This window comes from Siphateles boraxobius, unplaced genomic scaffold (genome assembly GCF_051911475.1).
Source record: "Siphateles boraxobius isolate OS27281-9 unplaced genomic scaffold, OSU_SipBor_1 1, whole genome shotgun sequence".
NCBI classification, from domain to species: domain Eukaryota; kingdom Metazoa; phylum Chordata; class Actinopteri; order Cypriniformes; family Leuciscidae; genus Siphateles; species Siphateles boraxobius.
Window position 1 is genome coordinate 23,686,704 of NW_027508699.1, and position 11,835 is coordinate 23,698,538.

The 11,835-nt window shown below is 35.6% G+C and overlaps 1 long non-coding RNA gene across 1 annotated transcript; it reads left to right on the forward strand.

The window, feature by feature from the left end:
- The first annotated feature begins 144 nt into the window (after positions 1-144).
- On the forward strand, positions 145-922 carry LOC143737782 (uncharacterized). The gene is made up of 2 exons (XR_013203718.1): positions 145-306; positions 500-922. It is a non-coding gene; the product is annotated as an uncharacterized LOC143737782 (long non-coding RNA).
- Positions 923-11,835: the final 10,913 nt, after the last annotated feature.

Sequence of the window (11,835 nt, forward strand, 5' to 3'; positions counted from 1 at the left end):
GAATCAAAGTTATTAGGTGTGTTTGATTTAAATCTGTGTATGACATCATAAGATTCGAAAGCATATGGAGCTTCTGCTCTCTAATCGCGCTTGCGGTACTTTGATGTCGAGAACGGATGAAAACAGTCCATTTCATGTATGTATCGTACAGTGCGATTTACAAACCGCTTTAACAGTTTAATTGAATCAGCTTGTTCACGAATCAGCCCAGACAACTCTATCGTGTCTCAGAGTGGGTGACAATTTCTTCCATGCAAAAAAACAAGCAAGTATGACATTTTTTTATAAAATGTAGTGGAGTAAAAAGTACGATATAATGCTTTGGAATGTAGCGAAATAAAAGAAAAAAGTACAGATAGGCCTATTTGAAAAAATGTACTTAAGGGCTCTGGTAACAAAGTAAAACATGTCCACCATTCCTTTAATGAAGGCCAACATCTGCCCTGGTGGAGGTGATTGTTGCTCAGGCGGTGTGATATTTACATGCCCTGGACTTGAGAAAGCATAAGTTAGTTGCTTAGTTAGTTGCCCTGTAATATCTTCTGAACATGAATCATTCATACTATCTGCAGCATCCTTGCATATTGCTTTAACCCAACCAACTGTCATCCATGCAGTAAGGATTCACTTAGAAAGCTGCAGAAGTATTTTTATCTCATTTCATCATGTTGGCTATTATGTTGTCAATGCATGATTTGTCAATCCCCTTCATCACTGTGACCCTATAGTAATCCATTCTGTTAAGGCTCTGGAGGACGCTTTATTACAGGTGGAGAAGGATTTCTGGCTCTGTTTATTACTCCCTCCCTTCTGTTTTAATTGGTTTCTTTGGAATTTCACATCAGACTCCTCTGAGAGCTTTCTTCACTCCACTTACCGGTGCAAATGCCTTCTATGTTTTAATCAAAACTACGACTTTGGATATGTTTGTCTATTGAGTCGGAGGTAACTCGGGGGGGGCATTGGTGTATACTCTACATACACTTGTCATTCACATAATCTGAGCATCAAACCACTATATTTAAATGTTGCTGACATGCATCCACCAACGCTTATAACATACACCATCCCAATTCTTGCGCATTCATTCTTGAATTTCAAATATAATTCTCAGTTTTCTCTCTACCTTCTATAAATAATGTGGGTACACGTATACCGTTATTGACAATATCATCTGTTCCACAGTCTGTTTTGTTTGTTTCATTTGATGGCAATGGCACATGATAAGACTGAATGCTTCTTCAGTTCACTGCTGATTTGCTCGAAATTAGGGTATATTCGTTAACTTCAAATGTTACATTAGAGATTAATCACTAAATTAGGTTTTATTCGGTCTTCTCTGTAAAACTCATGTGAGTTTGACTGGCAAGGCCAAGTGCCTTGTGAAGTATATGAGTACATTTGAATATTTCACAGAGGAGCAAAATGTCACAGATGAAACAATCCAATCACATTTCCATAGCCCGAGGTGGCGTTTCTCTCCTGGCTTGGTGATGAGGAAGCGTTATCTGAGTTGGACCGACACCTAGGAATGTTATTTTACAATGAATAAATATTGTAGATCACCTTATTCATTTGAACCTATGCAGTACCTTCAGCCTCAGCCTTTGTAGAAAAACAACATGATTTTGTATTTCCTTTAAATATAGTTTTTTAGATCAGTAACACAGAAGAACTGCTCTTTAAAATTTGCTTCTTGAATTATTTTTATTTATTTGATACATGAACATCATATCTGAATTATTCTGATGCACTACACCTCAACATCTCAGATTCAGTCTCTTTAAGTGCATAAAGGGCAAAAATTGAGCCTGTAGAAAATCACAAAGGCATATACAGTGGATCTCTACTAGAGACCTGCAGAGTTGAGCTTTTTGTCACATTGACGCTGTCTTTATCTGTGAGCCATGCCATCTGTCAGAAACCCCAGAAGACCTCTTTCTGAGCACACCATGTGTCTCCACATAAAAGGGTGGCTTAAACAAACAGTACTGCGCGGCACCATACCTCTCTCGCTTGAAGATTCATTATTCTATGAGATTACCCTAAGGGCATTTCCAGATGCGGCTTTATATAACCCAGAATTCACCTGTTGTTCTCAGTAGTACACATCTTAGTGTAGCTGATATGACACTTTAAATCATTTGCATCAAATTAAGTTAAACTTAAGATAAAATGTGAGAAGATCAGATGGGCTGCAAAGATTTAGATGTGGTTTTCCAGCTGTGTTTTGGTTTTAGTAGCATATTGGTGGGATAGTGTACAATCGTCCCATGAGGGTTCTTGCTCAGTTTGAAAGCATCTACAACACTGGTTTGCTTGTTGCTAATTTTCTTAAAAATTTACAGGAGGGGAACATTAAATGATCATGATCACATTAAAACTATGCCTTATCTGATTAAACATATGCTGATTACAGGAAAATTCTCAATAGTAAACCTTTTTTCGCAGATGGAGATTCACTTTTCACAATTTTGCATCAACTAAGTATAAAAAAAAAAATATATATATATATATATTTATTTATGTCCATAGAAATGGACTGATCTTTCAATAACTGATATTTTGTATGACTTAAAGTGGATGTTTGTATTCTCCTTTTCGTTTTCTCTTTTTTTGTTATTAAAAGAAGCCAGATTAAAGACAACAATTCCCAGTGTACATCATGAAAAATCTATAGCAACCAACAATTTTTTTTTTAAGTTTCAAACTCCTGAAAGCCCTCATTTTCATTCTTTTGATTTCTTTCTCTTTTTTAAATAAATGCCTGCTTATATAACAGCTAGAAAGTTGCTTGGTTTATTTCAAAATCTGCAACTGCCCTTCTCTGATTTATTAGCGGAGAAGGTTGCTTGTGATTTTGATTTTGATGAAATAAGAATAGAATGTGAACCATCCATAATGCACTACACATTTACGTCCTTTATTGCTGGTGCAGCAGGTAGTCTCTTTGGGATCAGCTTGGATGTGATATCTCAATAAATAAAATATAAATGTGTAATCTCCCAGGAAACAAATATCTAAGCTAAATATGTATGTAAGTGCTAAAAAATAAAGACAATGGTGTGTGATTAAACGAAGAGGTCTGAAATGATCAATCATGACAAAGTTGTGAAAGCATCCTTCTTTAAAAAGACATTAATTTGGTGCTGCCACTTTTGCTGGTGTTTGAGATTCACACTTCTCGGTAAGAATAAATGTGTGGTTTCATTAATTTAATGTATCCCCTGCTGAGGTCTCACCCAGGAGATCCTTCCTTAAGTCTGGGCTAAATTATGCCAGAATTAAAGTAGAGGTTAACGTAATTCAAAAGACATATTAAAAGACTTAATATTAGGCTGCAATTAACACAATAATATAGCATTACAAAACAACTTAGCTGTTTAAAACAATCCGGCGATGGTGACTTAACAATATTGTCAATAGTTTCTTTGTTTTACTGTGAACTAACAACAAAAATTGAAAGCATTTATTAGTTAATAAATAACCTTGGTCACTGTTATATTAACTAATGTTAAAATATACAACTTGTAAAATGTTTAGTAGGCCTATATGAAGAAATTAACATTAAAGTCATCATGAAATCAAAAAATATTTTTTTATGTAATATTACTGTATTTATTGTTAAATTATTTATCTGTCCACATCATTATTTAAAAAACATTCATGTGCCCCCGTAATCTTATCACTGAAGTGAGCTCCTCAGCAGACTTCTACCCGAGAGTCAAAGTGGCGTTACATCATGTAAGTGCGGACTCGTTGGAAGACTTTGAGTGTTGAGGGTGCCATTTTGGGCAGGGCCTAAGGCTGCATTTCTCTGCTGCCACGTCATCAAGCGCCGCTGATGGCCGTCTAAATTTGAAGGATCCTTGGAAGGCAGCCTTAAGGCCCTGTACCAAATGGCACCCTAAACTTTGTGGTGTTCTTACAAGTCCAAATTTTCGTGATGTAATGCTGCTTTCACTGCGGAGCTCGCTTCAGTGCGGGCTCGACAAAAGTGCGCATCGAGGGTGCATATCGACCGCAAAGGGGGTGCTCACGAGCACCCTTCTGAAACCTAAAATGACAAATGGGACACCCTATAAGTCTTGTGGACAGTCATTGTAAGTCCACCAGACCGAAAGTGCATAAGAAGTGTGCCTTTTGGGACAGGGCCTTAGTTTCACGTCCTTCATTCAGCTCATTCTGAAGGATGCATCGAGTGCATCCTTCGCCTCCTTCAATCACTCACAATCCTTTGCTCACATTCCAATTCACGAAAAACTAATGACGAAAAACGAGTTAGCACTGAGCTTGTGTGAGATCAATATAAAATGTAAGACAAAAATAATGTTTTCGGAGATTAATGCATGTTATCTTGCATTTTTGCGAGTTGTCGGTTGTAATTCACTGTATTGCATTAATAAGAAGCCAGTTATTACAAAGATTTTTAAAGTCCCCCTGTTGTCAATAATTGTATCCCTTAAAACTTATCTTTGATCACCAAAATTACATATTTAAACGTTTTCCCTGGGGGAAAAAAATTCTTAGAAATGCTTTGTATAACTTAAGACCGTCAGTGGAGAAAGGCATACAGTTCACCATAACATAGTAATATACATCATATACACAATTCACCTGTTATTTTGATGTATATTATGAACTTGCACATGGTTTGTCTTAAATATTAAAAACACCACATAGACATATGAACAACATTGAAAAAATGATTTTAACTACAGGGGGTCTTTAATAAAAAAGTTTTGTTTCCAAAATTTAAGTTTTCATGTCGTGACCAATGACCATGGGGGAGGGAACACTATTATACTACTAGACAGTCTCATTCTAGGCTAGAATGAGCGAGGCTGTGTCCTTCCTTCTGAGGCAACGCTAGAATTTCTAGCGTTGCCTCAGAAGGAAGGACACAGCCTCGCTGCAGCTTTCCGTTTGAGAAGCACTCATCCAATCAATTCCCGATGGACAAAATCAAGTCCCGCCTTACATTTTCTCTATATACGTCACAGGGGAAGAAAAGACTATCGCAACTTCTATTATAGCTAAACACACTCAAAGCATGCATATAACACACTCAAAGCATGCATGCCTATTGTTCATGTTAAGTATGGATAATGTAGTCAGTGACCAACTGACTGTATTCGTTCGCTAATATAAAGATATAGCCTACTTAAAGGTGCTCTAAGCGATGTCGGGTGACATCACTTCTCGTTGACTTTTAAAGTATTGTCACACAAAACGAAGGCTAGCTAGACCCTCCCTCGTCCTCATCCGCGCACTAACCCCCCAAACCCCACCCCCAAACCCTTCTTATCGTTATTGGCTGGAACAGTTTGTTGAATATTTCTGAATATTCGCTCCGCTTGCTCATTCCGCTCAGGGTCGCGCGCTCAACACAGAATGGCCTGCTGGTTCGAAAATATGTGGAATAAGGGCTGTCTCCGCCTAAAGTTGTTTTCTAGTCGACTAGTAGTTGTTCATATAAGCCATTATTGGACAACTCGCCCCTTTATATTGATTTATTACTTAAATAGGCTATACAGGATAATGAGCGTTATATTGCCGCACTCAAGCGCACGAGCGCAAGCATTAAGCTAGCCACAAAGAACCGGCAAAAGTAATGATTATGAATGTATCAAAAATAGCAAGGAGACATTTTATTTTTTTATTAATAAACTGGTGTTTTCTGTGTCGCTGCAAAGATGAAGATGACGTCAACGAATAAAGATATAAAGGCATAAAAAGGAACATTTCCTCCCTCCCGGCGCGCCCCACCTGTCACGTCTCTATTCCCCACCAGTGGGGCGCGCCCCACACTTTGAGAACCGCTGATGTAATCAGTGTTTTTAAGAGATTTAGAATAATATTAACATATTCAACCTTAATGTTACCGTAAATACAAAACTCTATGGGCTAAACCGAAACTATGAGATTGTTCAAGCATCATCAGCACACCATGTGCTCATTGAGACAATAACTAGAAGTGAGGAGTGCGCTCTTCTCTCAGGCTCACTGACTTAATGAGAAGTAAGTAAAGGGTACATAACAGGAACCAGCAGATGCCCTTATTTATTATTTACATACAGCCACTGACATCCTTTAGAGACAGCTTCTCAGTTGGCATCACAGTCTACAGCTTACAAGACAACGAGGCTCTGAGAACAGAGGACAAATGCTCAAACTCTTGTGCTGGTGATTGTGAGATTATTAAAGATTCTCTTTAATGCATTTGACAAAATAACTAAATTACTGAGCCAATGTTCACTAGACACTCTAGACAAATTTTGTTTGTATTGTACTTGAATTCAAAACTGAAGTGCTCCTCTGAGGACTATTTTAAAAAGTCTAATATTACTGATTGTTGGACATTACTCTTCTAGAATTGCTGTCCCATGCATTTCAAACCGGAGCAAATTTATGACCAACCTTTTTTCAACAGATTGGACATAAATTTTATGATAAGCCATACTCTGTTAAGCGGTCTGAAAATCACAGCAGATGGGGTAAGAAAAAATGCTTTAGATGCAGAAAAGTGAGTGCTGTAATGTCAATATGTTCTGGCCAAGTTTGACACCATAAACCATTGTCTGTGATGGAGCCAGCATGCAAAGTGAACTATTGCATTCAAACAACCTGTTCAGAGGCCATAAAGTGAGAATCTGTTTGGGGCCACAGGACAGGGACAAAGAATACATAAATGTATACACTCCTTAATATTAAGGTTCTTGAGGATTCCAAAGTATTGTCTTAGTTTATTATTATTAATACATTAAATTAAATATAAATTATATAAAATAATATGATTTTAAAATCCTACATATGATGCTTATTTATTGGCAATAATAATAAATTATATACACATTCTTTTTTTTAAACTATTAAAAATATATACATTTAATTTATTAAATATAATATAAACAAGTAAAATATAATTTACATTTACATTACAATACATTTATTTATGTATGTGTGTATATATATATATATATATATATATATATACATATATATACAAATTGCATATACATGTGAAACTCGAAAAATTTGAGTATCGTGCAACAGTTCATGTATTTCAGCAATTCAAATTAAAAGGTGAAACTAATAAATTTTGTATATACAGTTTAACTATATACATATGCATGATTATAGTTTTCAGAGAGTTGACATTTCTGTATTTAAAATCATTTTTTTTTTCATGTAATATTCTAATTTTCTGCGATTTTGAATTAGGGGTTTTCATTAGCTGTAAGCCATAATGATCAAAATTATAACTTTTGCACGATATTCTAATTTTCGAGTGTCACCTGTATGTATGTATATATATATGTGTGTGTGTGTGTGTGTGTGTGTGCATGTGTGTGTGTGTAGCATTGTTTAATATTTAACTTTAAATAAATGTATATTTAAAATGTATATTTAAAAATACATGCATATATGCATTATGTTTTTTTTTTTACAAAAGTATAAATAAGTAAATGATAAGCATAATATGTTATATAGGAAACATCAGTACTGTACAGCAGCTTATTCAGCGGGTTAATGCAATGTTGGGGTGTAATGAAGATTGATGGTTGTGTTCCAGGTGTAATGGAGGAACAGAGGACCCTAACACCTAATTATGTTTTAATTACTACAACTGTAAGCATCGTGCCATCAGCACAATATCTGCCTCTTACAAGCAGAGTTGCATGCTTTTCATGTTGTCATCATCTTTACAGTAAAATCATTCTGATTCAAAGACAATATGTAGTGTCTCAAACTATTTTGTTCCATTCCAATTGTCTAATATCTTGCTTGGGCTATGCGTGCTCCAGCACAGGAAGCAGCAGGCTGAGAGTTGATATCCTGATGCAGCTAAATGCCCGGTAGAGATGGCCGTGGGTTCTTCTGGAGACGCTTCTGTCCCTCGTGCCTGTAAAGGCCAGCTTGGCGTGAGTCTGCAGCGCTCGGGCTGATTATGGAGCTGTGTATGCCATGTGTCAGTGGGTCACAGATTGGACCGGTGCTTTGCCACTCGGGCTCTCCCAGCATGCATCCCACAAGGGGTACGGACATCAAAAGGCCCCGTGTTGCACTCATGCTGGAAAGATGAGGAGGCTGTGCCTTTATCATCTGAACGGGGACAGAGGACACTAACACACATTACAGCCCAAAGATAGATGCAGCGACATGAAATATGCTCCTGTTGATGGCGAGAGAGAGGAAGAAAGGGAGAGCTTGAAAATTAATTTGCATTTGCTTGTTAGGTCATTTTTAGGATTTCTCACCCTAGACGTAACACATTTAACTCAGTGGGGTGTTAAGCATAGAATCTGGTCCATAAATCATTAATTGCAGTGCAAAAATACACTGCAATTTTCTTCATAGGACAACGATTCTTCAATGCATAATGCTTTCTGCCAAAGGTCTGAAGCAATCCCACGCATGCACTTTGTTATTAAAGCAATTTCTGTATTGGAGAAATTAAGTAAAAAAACATTTGCCCACTGTATAAAATGATCGTGATTTTAACGGCAAAAGACTATAAAATGCTACAGTGAGAAACTGTTAATTGGTTAACAGAATGTTTTCTTACTATATACGGTAAATAACTGTGATAGATCTAATGGTACATTTAATATAATTTTAATGTAAAATACCATTAAATTTACAGTTTTTGAAAGTGAAAAAGACCAATCATTGTATAATTTACAGTGAAAAAACGTAAATTGACATTCCCACAATTCCCTGCATGACACTTCACATTTGATGTATTTTTTTTTAAATAACTATATGTTTCTTCATATAGTTTTCTTAGTTTTTTTCGAATCAGTTATGTACATTAGGGTTTTATGTGACATTTAATGTTGTTAAATCAATGTTTATTGCATTTTTAAAATTTCATGTGTTACCATGGTGTTTAATGTTTGTGCGAAGGACACTGTGCAGCTTCTATATATTAGTATTAACTTTCTTGTTGACGTGGTGCTCATCACGTGGTGGTGATGAGCTTTGATTGATCATGTGACTTTCATCACTGCTGTGGCTGTTGGTTGTCAGTGTATTACAATGGTACAAAACAGATATTAATACTACAATAGGTCGGTAAATTAACGCTATATCAGATAATGAAATACGGTTTATTACTGTAAATTTTAAGTTAAGTCTGTAAAAGCAAAAATGTTGCTACCGTATTTTTGACTGTTAAGTTCTGGCAACCACAGCTGCCGTTTTTTTACCGTAAAAATTGCGGTTTATTTTTTACAGGATCCCATCTTATTATCACATCTAGGTTATTCCTTTGGTTTGTGGCCTTTAATGTGTAAAGTTACACAACTCCCTGCTCTGCTGGGTTCTGGTCTGTCACTAAACCATCTGATCAAATCTATTTCAGTAGATCAATGCAAACACACAATCAGACAATATTTATTCGGGCAGCTACACTACTAGGTAAGTAAGATTTTTCTTTAAAGAAATAATATTTTTATTTATCAAGGATGCAATAAATTGGTCAAAAAGTGATAGTGAAGACATTTATAATGTAAAAACTTTTGCAAATATTTTGAATTTTCTATTTATCAAAGAATCCTGGAAAAAATGCATCACTGTTTCCACAAAAATGTGGCTCAACTGTTTCAACATAATAAGAAAAAATGTTTCTTGAGCACCAAATGAGCATTTTATAATGATTTCTGGAGGATCATGTGACACTGAAGACTGGAGTAATGATACTGAAAAATCACCTTTGCCATCATAGGTATAGATTACATTTTAAAATAGAAAACAGTTATTTTAAATTGTAAATTTGTAATTATATTTTATTTAATATTTTTATAGTTAAATAAATGCAGTCTTGGCGAGCATAAGAGACTTCTTTCAAATACATTGAAAAATCGTGGACTCCAAACGTTAGTGTATGTAGACAGTTCTACGGTCAAAAATTTTGACTAAATTTCTATTTTGCTTTCTTATAAATTGTATTTCAAGGAGCTTAAATGCTTAAGATTAGTTTTTTCTTTACAAAGCTAACAAAATAAATAAATAAAATGGAGTTGGACCAGATGATGGAGCAACAGCCAACAAGTGTCCAGCTCACCAGGCCAAATGCTGCTTAACACGCATCCCAGGATGCACCTCAGGGAGTTGGTTTAGAGAAGCTCAGAGTTGTAATCTAGACAATGGGTGGCTACTTTAGAAACTAAAATAGTTTTGATTTATTGAGCAATTTAAAATCACTGCAGATTTCTTATTCTTCCATTAGTTTAATTTCTTAGGTTCACATAATTGGGCATAGATCTAGTTAGTATGATATTGTATGCATAAACAATTGAATGATAAGGTAGTCAAAGTATTCTTCAGCACCCAGTAGTACAAGACTGTTTAAGAACATAAATCTTGTTTCTAAAACATACTGAATTCTTTATATATATATATGTGTGTGTGTGTGTGTTGTGTGTGTGTGTGTGTGTGTGTGTGTGTGTGTGTGTGTGTGTGTGTGTGTGTGTGTGCGTCTCACACCCAACAGTCATGATTTACTTACTGTAATAATTATGTTGAATGAAATATCATGATTTCATAGACAGTGCACGCTTTACTCATGGCTTGTACTACTGGGTGCTGATGAATACTTTGACTACTTTATCATTCAGTTGTTTATGCATACAATATCATACTAAGGACAAATGAAAGAATTATGCATAAAAACATTTTCTGCATTTTGTCCCCCAAAACCAAAGTCATGTTTAGTGACCTAGCAGCGACATGTGCTGTTGAGTCATGCTTTCATTCTTAATCATCTTTATGCAAAGGGAAAGGTCAGATAGAGACATTAGACAGCTTTTAGCCTTTGGGCAATGTTTACTTCCAAGCCAAATCAAGTTCCAAGACAGACAAGAAAGAGAAATTGTTTTTTCTTTCATACTTTTTAAAGGTTCACGGTCTGATCATGAGGTCAAACATAAAATAAAATGTTTAATTATTATCTAACATAACCACTCGTTACCCCCTGAAACATTCCACACTGTATATACTGATACAATAAAATGTGACCGTCTTGATCAGTGAAAATATATGCAAGTATCTTTTTAAACCCTACTCTTGAAAGGAATATTTCACAGTTTAACACTTAACGCCCACATCATTTTCATACCTCATCACATTTGCATTTCACCTCCAAAAATTGCTGTCTTCACAGATTTTAATTGTGCCCTTGGTAATAAATTACTTAATTTCCATCCCATTTCCCAGCCATGCTTTGAAATAAAGCTATAAATGTTAAAATCTTTAAAGTTCACTGTTGCGTAAGACAGAATCTTGAAACACATGCTATGCCATTGCCCTGCCCTCAACAAAGAGACAACAAATCTGCATGGTGTCTATATCTTTCTAGTTTGTGCACATATTGATCTCTGTAGGTGGGTGTTGCTTTCATCCTTCCTAAAACTGCCCCGTTGATAGACTTAATCAGCCTGGTTACCTGGTAGCCATTGAAGGTATACGCTGTTCTCAAATGGTGACGTACTGTTTGTATTCAAAACAAATGTAACTGATAAATGTTGCACTGTGTGTTTCTAAGTAATAATTAAATAAATCATTCATATGTGTACTGGATAAGATTGCAGTTTTTGACGGACATTTGTTTTCAGCACCACGGACAGTGTTGATTTCTTCTTTCCTCCACTCTCTCTTAAATGACTTTATTGCCTTTTTGCGAAATAAAACTTTCAAGTCCTAAATGAGTTTTTAAATACATTCCTTCTGTTTATGATATGGTATATTTACATTCAAGTAATATAAAATGCAAGATATCATTGCTTATCTATGCATTAAGCCAAACAACAATTAATGAGAAATAGCTGTTTT